The sequence below is a fragment of the Ovis canadensis genome, chromosome 9, assembly GCF_042477335.2.
Source record: "Ovis canadensis isolate MfBH-ARS-UI-01 breed Bighorn chromosome 9, ARS-UI_OviCan_v2, whole genome shotgun sequence".
Taxonomy (NCBI): domain Eukaryota; kingdom Metazoa; phylum Chordata; class Mammalia; order Artiodactyla; family Bovidae; genus Ovis; species Ovis canadensis.
In genome coordinates this window covers 86,909,082-86,926,487 of record NC_091253.1, presented here as the reverse complement: position 1 = coordinate 86,926,487, position 17,406 = coordinate 86,909,082, and the positions used below count along the sequence as shown (strand labels likewise).

The following is a 17,406-nucleotide window of genomic DNA, read 5'->3' as shown; positions in this document are numbered from 1 at the left end:
GGCATCAGGGAGACCAGCACAAAATAGGTTCTGGGTGGTCCAATAGGCATGTCTGGACTAAACTGTCCTCACAGGAAGGCATCACTGGGAGCCAATGAGATTCACTTACATCACAGAGGAAACTCATTCTCTCTCCTGCTACTTGAAGAAAACAAAATCCTCAGAGCAAGGCCCTGGGAGATCGCATTGCTTATGAATAAAATATACTCTCTTTAGTACATAGAGTCCATGCTGTGTACTTTAGCTGCCTTTTAGAGGACTTACTGTGTAAGTCTTGGGAAAATAGCTTCTCGTTGCTAGTGAGATGAGCCTTCAATCTCACCTCAGACACCATGAGCCATGTGAAGTGGGACAAATTTCTTCCCATCAGCAACCTGAGTGTCATTCCCCGTAGGGTCAGTGTGACAGTATTGTACCTATAGACATCACAGGATGGTTGTATGAATTCCAGGAGCCACTGCGAGGGTGTCTTACCCAGTCTCCAGTGTATAGAGGAAACACAAAACTATCAATTCTGCTCCCAGTATAACTGAACAAATGAGGTGGTAGTGTATGCGGAGTCCAGGTGGAAGGCGGCCAATTAGAAAAAGAGCTAAACTGGTATTATTTACGTCCATGCCAGCATTTGCCATACCACTCAGTGCGGGTATCACCTGCTCTGAAAGTTCGCCACAGAGATAAAAGCCAGGCTGGGGCTTACTGTCCATTCTTGAACCCAGAGTAGCCGAGTCATGTTCAGAACTGTAGTATTCCCATGTGCCTCTGCCTCTCTCTCCCACCCAGGCTGAGCACAGCTGGGGAAGCAGAGTTCCGGGATGTGTCCTCTTCATCCCTCAGCCAACCTTGAGGGAGGTTTGGGCAGTCACGTTGAGAAATCAAAGCCTCCCTCTTCACGTCCAAGTTCTCATCTCTGGGCATTGGAGATGCCTCCACCAGGAGGAAGCTGGAGGGACAGAGCTGCTTTGGGGTTGGGGGGAGTGCCGGGGAGCTGGGAGCCTGGTGGTCCTACTGCAGACCCCCCAGGAGTGCTCACCGTGCTGCTTGCTGGGCTTAAAGGCTCCTGACCTTCTCTCAAGACATTCTCTTAAGAAGCCTATGAGGGAGGAAGATGGGGTCAGGTCCCTGAGACTCAGGAAGCTCTAGCAATTTTTTTTTCACTGTCATATGGCAAGTAAATGCAGAACCAGGTTCAAGCCCACATTGGCTGGTTCTGGACATCAGCACTCTTAAGAACTTCAAGACTGGAGAACCCTGAAGTGCCATGTGGAAGGTTCCCCAGGTTTCCCCTCTGCTGTACTCTTGGCTGTAGTCTTAGCTTATAATCATCAATGTATTCTGCATGTTGTGTTTTTATTATTGGTTCATGTTTTGCCTCAAAACCATCTTGATACAACCAGAATCTAGGCATATCAGAGTTATTTGGACAGCTTTATACAATTTGTTTCTCCTTTGAGTCAGAGGACTAAGCTGGAAGACAAAATCATGCAGCCCTTTCCCTGAGCCCCTGAGGCGCTGAGACATTTAAGGTTCTGTCTGGACAAATGGAAAAGAAACAAACCATCCAGACCCTGCACTTCAGAGTCATAGTCCTGAGCAACTTTCGGCATCAGCTCAGTGGAAGAAGAGAAACAGATCAAAGTGCCTGCTGTGGTCATCCCTTCGATAATAAGTATGTTTTGTAATCAGTTAAGCATAGACATGTATCCAAATAAAATGTTTAAAGGTTAAGTTATTGATTTGGGATCCTGTCGTTTTCTGCCGGCTTCATCCTAATTAGTGGGAGTGCTGAAATTTTTTAGCAATGTTTCCTAAGTTGTCTCTACAATTGAAGGGTAGTAGTAGGCTGATGATGCTTCACTGGTGGTTCAGATGGTAAAGAATCCGTGTGCAATGCAGGAGACCTGGATCTGATCCCCGGGTTGGAAAGATTCCCTGGAGGAGACCATGGCAACCCACTCCAGTATTCTTGCCTGGAGAATCCCATGGACAGAGGAGCATGGCACACTGCAGTTCATAAAGTTGCAAAGAGTCGGACACGACTGAAGCGACTTAACACACATGCACACACCTGAAAAATAGAGACAAAAATTGTTTCCTAGGAAATTCAATAAACAGTCTAGGTTTCAGAGCTTGAGCCCTTTGGAGAGCAAACCCTATATTGGTTATAGCATTATAAGCCATATCACACTCACTCACACACACACACATACTTTTTTCCCCTACTCTAAGAATAATACCTACTTTTTGTAGACATTTTGGGAAATATGAGGATGAAGGAAGAAAACAAATCATATAGATTTTTACCATCTGAGAAAGACAGTTATTGATTGGGGAACTTCCTTCCAGTCTTAGCATATATATTATAACCAAATATGGATCATACTGTAGACATTGCCTTGTAGCCAGACTAGACAATATTTAAAGTATGCTGTTCTGGGTGACTAAAACTCATCTTTGGTAGACATAATACAGATGTGGGGTGACACTGGCTGGGGTGCTCCATCCTTGGGAGTTTGGACAAAGGGAAGGGAAAGCTTAAGTATCCAGTCAAGGACTTTAATTTCAGTCTAAACAAGAGCTTTCCGGGGTGACCTCACAGCTGTGGTGTAACCCAAGATCCCTGACAGTGATTTCAGGCTATTGCCAGAAAGGACAAGAGCTGACCCAACAAAGCATAGAGAACTCCAGGGGATATATAATGACAAACATTTTAGCTAATACTGATCCATTGGAAAATCAGATTCCTTCCTGCCAGACACTCAGATGAAAGCTATTCAGAGAGCCACAGCTAACCTTTCAGCACAGAGGGCTGTGTTGCAAAAAATTAAATGCTATGTGGTTTGGAACTTGTCTATAAAATGCATGCTGTTGACAATGGTTTCTCCCTGTAGTCTACAGGAAGTAAATTTGTACAAAGAAGTAGCTGAACTAATTTATTAAGGGCAAGATTAGAAGCCAGAAGCTCAGATCGGCCCTCTGCCACTGACACGGTATACAGCTCTCATGTCATCATTTCTCTTCTCCAGAAAAACTTCCTGGGCTGACAAAGTGATCAAGGTGGCTTGGCTTTGGGAGGGTAAAATTGGGGGGTTCGGTCTCTTACTGCATGAGTTCCTCAAGGCTATTTCCAGGTGGTATGTGGTTTTTCAGTATCACAGGATGAAGCTCATGGCTGTATGTTATGGAGGTGGTTTTGGCCAAGGCATAAGTCATAAGACTGTGAAGAAGGCTCAGCTCAGCAGTGCTCAGCTTTTTGGAGACTTTCTCTGAGAAATGTGTTATCTCGGAATGATTTGTATAAACAAAAAGGCCTTCATAGCACCAGCCTTGAAGCAGTTTCCATAAACAAGGGAGAAGGAGCCTCTGCAGGCCGGCCACCTCCTGTAGACTCTGCCAGTGGAGACCTCAGCTTCTCCTTCTCCAATGAGGGCACGAAGCAATGCCCACAAAAGAGCAAGAAAACACATCTGCTCTGAGCCAGCGCTTCAGTCTGTTAAAGAGGATGGAAAATGTGCTTGAGGCTTGGAGTTGGGGAAATGTGTTTTTGTTCACTCAGCTCCCATTATAACCACATCTGTTATCAGCAGGGCGGGCTGTGTTAGTATTAATAGCATGACTTTCTCAAGCCTGGAGTTCTCCTCGGTGATGTTTTGGCTGAGAGCGTTAAACAGAGAAGGCTGAGAAAAGCCACTTCACTGTGCTGGGGAAATCGCCCCTTGAATTCTTCTGGAAGGCCTGACTCTCTGGGCCTAATTTATATCTTTTCCATGTAAGAACCTAACCTAAAAGGGACTCAGATTAAAGAGATGCTCTGTCTATTGTTCATGGCTTCTCAGACAGGTTACCAAGTTCCATCAGTTCAAAATGTCCCATTTTTCCTCCTTTCTCCATAGATGGACCTAAGTTTTCTCTGACCTCCTCAACTAGTATTCTGTGACCACATGGTTTACAGTAATAGGGTCATCCACAGTCAGATTGAAAATGACTTCAGGGATCCTCCAGACCAGGAGCTCTCAGGCTCTACTCTTTTGAGGAGGGATCACCAGGGGAGGGGAAGGCAAGAAGGAACCAAGAACACACCCTGACAAACACACATACGCACCCACGCACGCATGCACACACTTCCTCTTAGCTCCATCTTCCAAATAATATTCCATTTGAACAAAAGGTGATGTGGCTAAAGACTGAAATACCCAATAAATAGGCTTCCCTTGTGGCTCAGCTGGTAAAGAAACCACCTGCAATGCGGGAGACCTGAGTTTGATCCCTGGGTTGGGAAGATTCCCTGGAGAAGGGAAAGGCTACCATCTGGCCTAGAGAATTCCATGGACCGTATAGTCCAAGGGGTTACCAAGAGTCGGACATGACTGAGCAACTTTCACTCCACTCTCTAGTAAATTCTACCCTCCAATTTTACTGGTTAAGAAATAAATTCCCAGGGAGGTTAATTTACTTACCTAAGGCAATTGATTTCTTTGTGACAAAGCCAAGATTTGAACCCCAGTGTTCTCATTCTTTCTTTCACTCATTTGTTCATTCATTCATTCACAAATGTTTTTTGTTTTAGGTACTGGACTGATTGCTAAGTCCACAAAGACTTACTAAACAATTTAAATAAGTCACATCTATTTGAAAAAAATTATTTTCCATGAATTTGAGCATTATGTTACATAATAACTTCTCTTTCAGTGACTAAGTTAAAATCTTTCCTCATTAAATATCACATTTCTTTTGATTGCCTTGAGGAATTTGTGGTAAAGTCATATTACCATTTAAAATATGTGGAATATATTAACATTTGCAAATTCTGTTCATTTTAAAAGCATCTTTGTCGTTTACATTAGTGGGGTCATAGTTGGCATATATTCAACTATATAGTACACTCTGTACTAAGTTTCTCTCAATGAAAGCAACATTTTCAAAATGAACCATTTTTCATGAATATGCATTATATAGACATGATATGCTATGGATAGTCTGGTCAGTACACTAACCACATTATTTTACAATGATCTATTTATGTGTCTATTTCTCCTCAGCAGAATATGAGCTGCTTGAGGGCATTACAGCAGTCCAAGGCATTTGTTCTTGCAGATACACAGAAAAGCTATTTGGTAGATCAGGTCTCTCCAGGTCATTAGACATCCTGAAAGCCTTTTGCACCTGTAATGTTGTGTGACAGTGAAGTCGCACCTCTGAGATTTAGCCACACTTTGTATTAGCTTACTTAGGCTGCCATAACAAAGTACCACTGGCTGGGTAGATGTTTATTTTCTCATAGTTGTAAGAAAAGACTTGGACTTCCCTAATGGTCCAGTGGTTAAGAATCTGCCTGCTAATGCATGGGTTCAATCCATGGTCCAGGAAGGTCCCACATACCAAGAAGCAACTAAGTTCGTGTACCACAGCTACTGAGCCCACACTCTAGAGCTCATGAGTGGCAACTACTGAGCTCTAGAGTCCATGCTCTGCATGGATGAGAAACCACCAGAGTGAGAAAACTTGCCACAACTAGAGAAAGCCTGCATGTATCAATGAAGACCTAGTGCAGCCAAAAAAAATAAGTGAAATTTGTGAGAATAGCATTGAAACATATACATTACCAATGTAAAAATAGATAAACAGTGGAGTTTGATGTACGATGCAGGAAACCCAAAGCTGGTGCTTTGTGACAACGTTGGGATGGAAAGGGGGCCGGGAAGGGAATTCAGGAGGGAGGCAGCACGTGTATGCATATGGCCGATTCATGTTGATGTGTGGCACAAACCATCACAATGTCATGAAGTAACTGTCCTCCAATTAAAATAAATAAACACAAATTTTCAAAATGATCATAAACATTAAAAAAGAAAAAAGACTAGAATTCTGTGATCAAGGTGTCAGAAAATTTGGTTTCTGGGGAGAGCTCCCTTCCTGGCTTTAGACAGTTGCCGTCTTGCTGTGTATGGGTGGAAGGGATGGGTGTAGGTGGGGGGCAGCTCTTCTTAAAAGGACACTAATCCTATGACATTAGGTCCCCACCCTCATGACCTCATTTAACTTTAACTGCTTCCTTAGGGCTCATCTCCAATACAGCCACATGGGGGTCAGGTTTCTACATATGCATCTAGAGAGGATGCAAACATTCCGTCTTCAACTCTCTTAGACAGTCTCACGTTTTTCCTCCAATATGGCAAACTGGGGAGCAATTGGGATGAGTGGCCGGAGGGTGAAGCTGCTCAACTCTAGGAAGCAGTTGATGACAACAGTTTGATGGCACTGCTGCTTGAAAGTGGGAGACTGCCCCCCAGACTGCCCTAGTCTTGCCTTTACCTTCTCTCTCTCCAGGCCTTTGTAAGCTCTGCAGAACTTGAAGAAGACAGCCCAGTGCACACTCTAATTTCAAGTGTCTGCAGAGTATCCACTGTTTGCCTTCCCCGTATCCACCTCGCCTTCTTTAGCAGCAGTTCTTGGGTCTCCCCGCTGCCCTCCATAGCCCTCCTTTGGTCCATGGGTCCAGGTAGATGTGCCACTCTAGTTGTGAGGCCAGCAACTAGCCCTGGCCAGTCAGTGTAAACATTTCCTTGGCCACAAAGATTGAGTTAGTAGTGGACATGTGATCTAGGCTGATCTAACTGGAATGATTCTTAAAAGCTTTTAGAAAAACAACTTTTCTCTTTTTTCCATCTCTGAATCTTAAGAATATGAGTCCGGAAAACCACAGCTATCTTGTCATCATAAAGTCAAAAAACTCTTATCCGAGAATGTAGTCAACCTGGGGGAGGCTGACCTGGATGGTGGAGAAAGAACAAGTCATGTTTGGGGGGACATCATTTAGGCACACCCCCTGCTCTCAATCAGGCTGTGCTGAAGCCAGCCCAGCCCTCAGATGCCTCAGTCTGCTAAGTCAGTAAGTTCCAGACTGCTATTATTGGTGCTGCATGACTTATAACTGGGAATGCCAGATAAAACATAGGACATCCACTTGAAATTAAGCAAAAGGCAATTTTAAGTTTATGAGCATGTTCCAAATTCTGCATTTTACTTACACTAAAAAATTATTGTTTTTCTGAAATTGATATTTAACTGGACAGTCTGCATTTTTATTTTCTAAATCTGGCAGTCCTACTTGTAACTAAAATATATTGGTGATGGATGGTGAAACACAGTGTTCATAGTCTGTTATTTTGGTGAATGGGTGACAGGAGCCCCTGGCTGGGCCTAGATGTTACAAATAACGTCTGAGGATGCTGCTGCCAATGTTTGTCCAAAACAGGTGTCACATGTTGGTGTTAACAGGGCTGATGTGGGTGGAGAGGCAAGAAGACAGACGTCTGAGCTGAGCCAAGGATTAGCAACCATCAGGAAAGCCCAGAACCAGACACACAGGAATAAAGGTCAAGGGGAAACGCAGTTGAGACATATCAAAAACACATGTGGCTCACTCTGTATTCAACAGTTTCGGCAAGGAAGGGGGAGAGGAGGGAAGAGAGAGAAAAATAAGATAAAATTGAAATAATTTGGGGACTTCCCTGGTGGTCCAGTGGTTAAGAATCTACCTGCCAAATGCAGGGGACACGGGTTCGATCCCTGGTCTGGGAAGATTCCACATGCTGTGGGGCCAACTAAGCCCAGGTGCTACAAGGCCTGAGCCCGTGCACCCTAGAGCACGTGCTCTGTGACTAGAGAAGCCATGACAATGAGAAATCCACCCACTGCAACTAGAGCAAGCCTGAGCAGCAACAAAGACCCAGTGTGGCCAAAAATAAATGAGTAAATAAAAAAAAAAACCTTTTTTTTAAATAAAAGAAATAATGTGGATGCTGAGGGTGGTCCTGCAGACAGTTTGGGGGTGACTGAGTAAACGAGTCCCCCAGTTGGCCTCTCCCAGTGCCAGCATCTCCCCACTGAGGGTCATTCAAGGGTCACCGCTCTCACAGGGGCTGATGGCCAAGCTAACAACTGGGACTCCAGACAGGTGTGTACTTGCTTATTGCCAGCTCTGCCCTGTTCCAGCCATTTCCCCTGGAACCGCTGATGCTGGCTCTTCACTTACACATAAGGTGGCCACGCTATAGAAGGGGAGGAATGAGGCAAGGAAGCAGAATCCAGGCACCTACAGACACCAGAGGTCATGAAACACAGAGGCGTGAGAGGGCTGGGGAGGTTGGTCACTGACTGCAAGTGTTCTGTGAGTGCTGCGTGCCCTCCTCGTGTGCCCCTCCCTTCACACCCTGTGTCCCCTCTAAGGGAGTTGCTGGAGCCAGGGGCCCTCCCCTTTGCTGACTGTTCTTGTCTTCCAGAGAATCTACAGCCCAGCCCCTATTCCTGAGTACTTTTGGTTGCTCCTGGAGTCAGAAGGGCTCTTCTCCTCTCCTAGGTCTCACCCTTCCACGGCCAAAACTCACCATCAAGTTTGATAAACACCTTCATGTTGGTTATGGATGACTTCCCAGACACAAAACCTTCCCAGAGCCTCAGTGTCACACTGCATGGAAAAAAAAAAAAATCAATCTCACTCTTCAAAAATAAGCTGAGAAGTTGAAAAAAACAGAATCAAAAAAGAAAACAAAACTGTGTTGTGTATGTCAAAAGTATAACCGTTGTGATCTGTAGTTGCCTGCTTGCCATTAAAGGGGAGAGGGTAGAAAGCACTGACCCACGGTGAGCGTGACCAGGGCCGTGGCGGCTCCAGGAGCAGAGGGTTAGACCACCAAACGCTAGTGTGGGGCTGAGGGGCAGTAGGGCAACTCTGCCAAGCTGTGTTTCCACTCAGGTATTAGGGAGGCACAGACTGAAAAACATCAGGGAACATGGTTTGAATTTAAAATAATAAGGCAAAAACATTTCAAAGATTTGTCGTGTAACCCAAATATCCCCAGCTCTCTTTAGCCTGCAGGTACCCAAGAAGCCACAGTAATGTTGGAATTTGAGCATCTCTGGGCTCGGAGAGGATACGGGGAGGTCAGAGGGTCTCGGCTACATCCAGCCAGTCTTCCAAGGATAAGCTGCTTCTGGCACATTACGGATATTAACATCAGCTATACTGTGTACTGGGCAAGGGCTCCCATCCCCAGGAGTTGGTAGGGTTACCCTGGATGCAGATACAGCTTCCTGTATCTGCAGCAGTGGCCTCCTCCCTTGGCTTTAACAAGCACAAGGCCTTATTCTGGGAGCACCTCCTTCACCTGCTACCTCCACCCCTTCACACCTGCTACCTCCACCCCTTCACACCTGGCTCAGGCAGCCTTTTCCCGAGTATTGTCCCCACTGTATTTTTGGGGCCTATGTGAGCAGGAGGTGTGTTGGCTGGGGGTTGGGGGGATGCACAGAGAGTCCAGGGGAAGATAAAGGCAGTCTTACACGTCATTCCCGTCCCTGTCCCTACTGCTACTCCTCCCAACCCCATTCATCCACATCCCACTTTAGAAATTCTTCAGGGCTAAACAAAAGTCACTTTATTTCAGATATAAATACTTTCCGCGTTTAAGTCTAGGGACCGTTTTTCATACCTTTCTCTCATTTGCGTTCATCACAGCTTAGCTGAGCATCACAGAGGAGGGAGGCAAAAATTGGCCGAACTAGAGAATGGGGGGCGGTTGGGGGGAGGAGGGAAGGGATGGGGAGGGAAGAGGAGGAGGAGGCAGGAACGGAAGAGGAAAGGAGAGTGGGGGGCTGGGGTGCAGCTCTGCACTCACGTGACTTAGCCCCACTTTGCCCCTCCTCTTTGCCTTAAAGTCTCTAGCCTGTCTCCATTTAGGATGAATTCTGGCAAAATTCCCTCACAGGGCCTCTCTACCTGGGGGCAAACTATTAATCCATGAAAATAATGTTATTCTCGGATTTGAGGTTTGTCCCCCCCCCACCCAGCTCTGCTCGCCAGCTCTGTTTCAGGCCTCCGCCCCTCCATTCTCTCACTCTTTTCTCTATTGCGGCTGCCTCTATTGCCAAGGCAACAGGATCCCTTCTGCCGCCTCCCTCCCTCCACGGAGGGCCCCTCCCCACGACTGCTCTCTCCGTGGGTCCCTTGCTTGGCGTATCCTGGTCAGGGTGGGCGCACCACTCGCCCCACCATGGCCAAGGGAAACTGCGGTCCTGGAGGTGCCTTCCCTCCACTATGAAAGCTCAGATGGCTCCTCTTTCTCTTCTCTGAGCTTCTCCCGCAGAAAAGAATCCATTGGACAATAATGCACTAATGAGCACGGTAAACTTTTGGTTTATGTCAGAGGAGGGGCGGGGGAAGAATTCAGGTCCTACCTTTGCAGAATCAGCGACTTGAAATCCACCCTTGGGTATTTCTATTCTCCCAAGTTTATTTTCAGGGTTTCCTTCCCCTCTCCCTAGCCTAGCCCTCCCTCCTCAACCATCCCCTCCTGCCCTCCCACCGTGCAAGCAGTTCAGTCTCTTAACAATGGTTCATCAACCGTTAGGGCAACGCTCCTAAAGACAGGATTTCTGCCTGTTGTTCTATTTCAGATCCTTTGGACAGAAGTGGTTGGTTAAAAGGATAGGTCTGGACCCAGATTGCCGGGGTCAAGTCCCAGCTCAGATACTTTGTAAATGTGTGAGTTTAGGTAGTCTAGTTTTTTTCTTATCTGTAAAATGAGGATAATAGTATCCACATAAAGCATTATTATGAGGATCAAGCGAGATAGTATATAAATCTTAGACCCTGGCACATTGTAAGTGCCACACCTGGTAATACAGTTTTGGTTTCAGGGATTTGCTCTTGGGAGGTGGCTTATCAACCACTGTTGTTCCTTTAGGATCTAACCTCTACCCCAAACACAGTCCTTCTAAGGTTGATCAATGCTCTCAACCAGAGGGTTTATGATGAATGAAATATTCTTCATCGAAATATCTTTAAACCAACCCTCATTCTTTCATTCACTGAATCAGTTAATGGCCACCGCGAAGCCCTTCACCACACATTAAATCGTATAGCTTCATTCCAGTTTCTCCACTCAGCCTCCCTGTGTCTTTTTAGTCCACCCCCAAACCAGTTTGAGCCAGGGTCCTGGTTCCTGGCTTTCACTGTGCTCCCTCCTGTCAAAGGATTATGGCATCAGCACATCACGAAAGCACATTTACAATTTTAGAAGACTCTACAGGAACTCGGCAACACAGGCCACAATAAATTGTGGAGCTGAGTTTTTCTAAAGATAGCTATCAACCGAAGCCTCAAAACCAGCTATAGTTGTAGGATTTCATCAGGCTTTTGTGTTCCCATGGTAACCAAGGTACGTGCAAAGCTTATAAACATATATTAAGAGAGCCTGTGAGTGGAAAACACGTGGCGCTGAGACTGAGAAGAGCCAGCTCTAACCCTAGCTCTGTGGCTCATCAGCTGGGTGGTCTGGGAAGCTATTTATAACTATCTGAGCCACTGTTTCAGACTCCATCAGTGTTTCTCAAAGTACGTGCCTCAGGTCACCTACAACAAAATCAATGGTTATATATTTTTAAAGTGCATTTTCTTGGGTCGCTTCCAGAACCACTGAGTCTGAATCTCTGGGGATAGGAACCAAGAATCCCATTGTTAACCAGAACCCTATGTGGTTCTTAAACACACTGAAATCCAAGGATCACAAGGCCCTACCTCTTAATATGTTATAGTTTCTTGCTTATTCATGCAGGCCAGAATTTGGTTGCTTTGTACCCTAAGAATCACTGCAAAATCTCTGAGCAATAACAGAATACACTCTTCAGAGTATTCCTTCATTACCATGTATTCACCCTGTACCTCCTACAGGTCAAGCCTTATTCTTGGGATGTTTGTGTGAAGTCACTTCAGTCATGTCCGACTCTTTGTGACCCTATAGGCTGTAGCCTGCCAGGCTTCTCTGTCCATGGGGTTCTCCGGGCAAGAATACTGGAGTGGGTTACCATGCCCTTCTCCAGGGGACCGACCTGATCCTAGAATCAAACTCATATCCTTAAGTCTCCTGCATTGGCAGGTAGGTTCTTTACTACTAGTGCCACATGGGAAGCCCATTCTTGGAAGACATCATTCAAAAGAGAGAAACATGCCTGTCCTTACAGAACTTACACTGCAGTGTGTGGGAGCAGAAACAATAAAGAAACTATTAGTATATCAAAGCTATGGTTTTTCCAGTGGTCATGTATGGATGTGACAGTTGGACCATAAAGAAGGCAGAGCACCAAAGAATTGATACTTTTGAACTGTAGTGTTGGAGAAGACTCTTGAGACTTAAGGAGATCAAAGTCCTTAAGGACTATAAGGAGATCAAAACAGTCCATCCTAAAGGAAGTCAGTCCTGAATATTCATTGTAAGGACTGATGCTGGAGCTGAAACTCCAATACTTTGGCCACCTAATGCAAAGAATTGACTCACTGGAAAAGACCCTGATACTAGGAAAGATTGAAAGTGGGAGGAGAAGGGGACAACAGAGGATGAGATGGTTGGATGGCATCACTGACTCAATGGACATGAGTTTGAATAAGCTCTGAGAGTTGATGATGGACAGGGAAGGCTGGTGTGCTGCAGTCTATAGGGTTGCAGAGTCGGACACGACTGAGCGACTGAACTGAACTGAAATATACATGTAGCCACAAATATCAACTTACATATTTATTACAGAGGTCTGACAGGTGGGCCCAACTGCACCTTGAAGGGAATGTAGTGGACGCTGTTGGTGCCCCACCCAGATCCCCTTTAGGGCTGGTCCACCCTCTCCTTCTCACCCACCACCCCCCACAGTGTGTATTGATGGTCCCTTGCATCAAGGTGGGGCCAGCTTGGTGGTATAACTTGTGCTTCCTGAGCTCTCTCCAGGGGAGGTCACATCTTTCCTAGCTGTTCTGCCCCTACCCCTTCCTGCTCCCCTCTTTCCCCTTGTCCAGGGAGTACTCTCTGTAAGTCCCGTGTGCAAGAATCCCTGTTTCATGCTCTATTCTAGGGAACCCAGCCTAAGGCAGGGCCCCAACTCCAAAGGGGTTCTACAGACCGGGAGGACTGATGGTTATTATGGCTCACTCTCCCCAAAATCTTTATTGTTTCATTTTCATCCTCAATTTGTATTTAATATTAAGCTTTTTGGATGCCTGACATTGCCCCCCAGAGAGAAGCAGGTCGAGCCCTGGAGACACATGCCTGGTGTCTGCTCTGTTTCTCCCACTCCTTTGCCTCTGCAGCCACAGATGTTACCTGAGTGCTGACAGCATGGCAGGGACTTGCTGGACTTTTGGAGGGGGCATAGCACAGCATGCGATCCTCCGTGTCTCATGCTAGGATATTAGTGTCCAGTTACTGTCACATACCTACTGTATCCATGCTAAGTCGCCTCAGTCGTGTCCAGCTCTTTGCGACCCCATGGACTGTAGCCCGCCAGGCTCCGCTGTCGTTGGGGATTCTCCAGGCAACAATACTGGAGTGGGTTGCCATGCCCTCCTCCAGGGGATCTTCTCAACCCAGGGATCAAACTCACATCTCCTGAGTTACAAGCGGATTCTTCACCACTGAACCACGGGGGAAGCTTCACATACCTAATACATATTTGAAAATAATCAAACTTTCTGTGTGGTCAGCTGGCTTAAAGATAAAGTTCATATACCTTTCTCGTCAGCGATGTTTTTTAAAAACAAATGCAACTCTGGCACGCTTCTGCTCAAATGAATAAACATTCCCATCCGGACTGCCTCTTTGAAGCAAACAGAAAAGGGAGGGCACGGCAGGGCTGGTAGGGACTGAGGCCAGCAGCATGTTCTGTGTAAGGAGAGAAAAACGTGTGTACTTCTCTGGTTTGCATTACAAGAAGGAAAGCCCCGCTTCTCCTTCATGGATGTTCGTTTTCACATTCACCACATCAGAGGTGGATTTTCAAAAGGATGTGGATGGGTGCTGAGGCAGACATTTCTCACAGCTTGACAGCACAGACATTCCTGAAATAGTTGCAAGATTAAAGAAGTACTTGGGAGGTTTTCCTTTAAAGTAGATTTTGTAATATAATTCTTCGCTCCTGGCCCTCGGTGGGGGGCTACACGAGGAAATAAAAAGGGGAGGGGGCTCATCTATGGAAGTTTGCCAGCAGCCTCCTCCGTGGTTCGGGTCTACGTGCCCATTAAATCTCAGCTGGCTGAGGATGAGGCCTGTGCTTAGAAAGATGGTGGCTGGTGGCGAGGGTCTTGAACTGGCAAGGCCATCCTCAGCTGGGTGCAGTCGGGGCCTTTATGAAAGTTTTAAGAATATGGTTTCCAACAGGCAAAAGAGTTTTGCATGAATAAAGGACTTGGGCCATTCGCTCTGTTATCTCGCCTCGCTGGAGAGGAGAGGAACCGGGTAAAACTTAGAAGGAGAGTGACAGTGACTCACTGCTGAAAGTCAGGCTTTAGCGAATTTCCCGTGGGCAGGATGGGCTGCCTTGTTACTCACAGGCCACTTTCTCCTCACCAACCCGCAAAGGAAAGTGTCTGAGCATCACAGCTCAGCTCTCTCCGTCCTCCCTCACCTCTCGCCCCTCACAACAAAGAGCTCATGTTGTCCCCCCAGCCAGGGTGTGTAGGAGCATCAGCAAGGGGTCTTGTTGAAATACAGAAGAGTCAGCAGCTCTTTGTTGACTGAAGAGTCGCTAGGTCGTGTCTGACCCTTTGAGACCTTACGAACTCCAGCATGCCAGGCTTCCCAGTAGCTCTGGGTGGGACCCAACTGTCTGCCTTTCTAATAAGCTCATGGGCGATTAGGACACTAACGTGGTCTTGAATCATGCTGGACTAGCCAGAATCTAGCTGGTTCAGAAGCAACCACACCAAGGAGATGGAAGTGGCCTCCTGTGGCCCTTATGTTGATAAAGGTGTTTTTTTTTTTTTTTTTTTTCTGAGGACAGCAAATCTCCAGTCTCATCCCTGGCAATGATCCCAGCGACCGAGTGCTGCCGTCAATGTCTCTGTTTGTTCCTCTTTGTCCATCGCACAGTCAGGCTATCATTGAGGCTGGCTCCAGCCAGCATTCCTTCCTGCCTTCTATGACTGGGCCCTGGAGCAAGCCCCCTGGAAGAGAACATTCATGAGACACAAAAGCAGAAAATGAAATCTCGCCTTCACCAGGCGATTTTCTGCTCCATCACTCCGCCTCCAGCTGCTTTATGAGCAGCGGCTCAGCAAAGAGCTCTTTCTTGGCGGCAGCAAGGCGTGCTCTGGCAGCTGGGGCCCCAGCCTCCTCCGCCATGGAGTGTGCTTTGCATTCAACAGCCACTCCAGATGAAAGGGTCGATTGCTTCTAAATGCATAAATTGCTATTTCTTTATGGCTCTCATAATAGGGGCCGCCCTAAAAGTGATGTGAAGGGCTCCCAGTTTGCAGTTTCTCCTGTTTCCCGAGCTTTGCTCGTTTTTCACAGCTCTTGAACTCTTCCTCTCAATCCCAGCCTGCCTGAGTGGGCGGGAGAGCAGAGGAGATAGGGGTGGAGGGTGCCAATTAGCACAGGCTAAGAGCAGCCTTGGCCAGAAGCCAGGAGAAGGGGGGCCCCCCTCAGGTGGAGATGATGACTCAGGGATCACAAGAGAACCTGCGTAAGGGGCCGTTTGGGTAGCAACCAATACCTGGTTTGAGTCACTGATGAATGTTTACCGGTATTAGGAGGAAGGCTGGAGCCACAATGATTGCTAAATAGAGAAAGACAGGTTGACAAAGACGTGAACACGTCAAGTCAGAATAAGGCAAGCCTGTCAGCTCTGCCACCAGGATTTTGTGTTCTTTGATTAATGCCACAGAGCAGGGAGCCGGGTGCACGTGGCCGTTTGGAAGCCTCCTAGCATCAATCAAAGAGTGCCATCCTGGGCAGGGAGGAGGTGGACATGCTGCTTGGGGAGTGGGGGGACATTCTCTCCTTCCTGGAGGCCACCTCACTCACTCCAGAACTGATGTCTCCCAGGCAGGCCTGGCTCACAGGTCCTTCAAGAAACTGGATAAACATTGCTTTCCTGACAGACCCTCAGAATCTCCTGGGGGCATTCTCAAGGATATAGGTATATGGGTATCTAGCCTGGGGTTCACTGGGGAGTGGGGAGGCCCTTATAGATAGGGGAGTTAGTATGTTTAAAGAGCTTAGATTAGCATCCAGCCTTATATGAATAATAGCTATTATTAGTAATAAGCAACCATCACTGGAAGGACTGATGCTGAAGCTGAAACTCCAGTATTTTGGTCATCTGATGGAAACAGCTGACTTATTGGAAAGTCAATTTTTCAGTCATGGGAAAGATTGAGGGCAGAAGGAGAAGAGGGCTTCAGAGGATGAGATGACTGGATGGCATCACCAATGCAATGGACATGAACTTGGGCAAACTTCAGGAGATGGTGAGAGACAGGGACGCCTGGCATGCTGCAGTCCACGGGGTCACAAAGAGTCAGACATGACTGGGTGACTGAACAACAACAATGAACCATCAGAAGTAACCATCTTGCCTGTGTAAGAAGTAACCATCTTAACCTGTGTGCATACGTGCGTGCGTACTTAGTCGTGGCTGACTGTTGTGAGCCTGCTAGGTTCCTCTGTTCATGGGATTTTCCAGGCAATAATACTGGAGTGGGTTGCCATTTCCTACTCCAGGGACCATCTTCCCTGAGTTTCTATAAATCAGTCTCCATCAGTCTCTCATGACCATTGTAACATGTTACCATGAGTTCTTCACTGATCAGAGTAAATATGTTCTACTGATTTTTGTGTTTTAAAAATAATTAGACTAGGATGGCTTTGAAGCTTCTGTCGGAACAGTAGAGAATGTTAGTTGTGGTTAACTTTCTGGGAGTTACACATAACCATAACCATCAGCTTTGGCCATCTGTGCTGTGTGGTGTAGTGTGCTTACCAGCAAACACACTGCATGGGCTTAACTCCTGGCTCCTCTGGTTACTAGCTGTGTGACCTTGGGTAACTAACCTTACCTTCTTTACCTTAGTTTCCTCATCTGTGGAATGGAGGATAATAAGAGTATCTAGCTCAGAAGGTTGTGATGAGACTTCAACATGTTCGTGTGTGTAGAGCACTTAGCATGGTGCCCACCACATAATTACTGCTACTGTGTTGTCACCTTTTTGGATATGTTGGCTATCCTTTGTCTTATGTCTATATTAGATTATCTATTGGTCATTCAATTGGTATATTGGTCAGTATTTCTCCAGGGTCTTCTTGCTTAAAAACTCTGCTTCACTTATGGGAAACCTATTCCGTATATTCAAATTTTCCAGGTTGACATTTGGGGAATACTAAACTGAACTGAACTGAAAGAGTACATCATAATAAACGCTGGGCTGGAAGAAGCACAAGCTGGAATCAAGATTGCTGGGAGAAATATCAATAACCTCAGATATGCAGATGACACCACCCTTATGGAAGAAAGTGAAGAGGAAATAAAAAGCCTCTTGATGAAAGTGAAAGAGGAGAGTGAAAAAGTTGGCTTAAAGCTCAA

General features: G+C 46.4%; 1 long non-coding RNA gene across 2 annotated transcripts in view; it reads left to right on the top strand.

Moving 5' to 3' along the window:
- Window positions 1–17,406, top strand: part of LOC138445937 (uncharacterized) — a 127,094-nt gene that overhangs the window by 54,609 nt on the left and 55,079 nt on the right. Inside the window, exon 4 of one of the 2 annotated variants that reach the window (XR_011259057.1) lies at window positions 784–1,732. The exons of the other annotated variant lie outside the window; for it this stretch is intronic. This is a non-coding gene — a long non-coding RNA (uncharacterized lncRNA). Of the gene's footprint in view, window positions 1–783; window positions 1,733–17,406 lie in introns of those variants that run through there. 2 annotated transcript variants of the gene reach the window in all.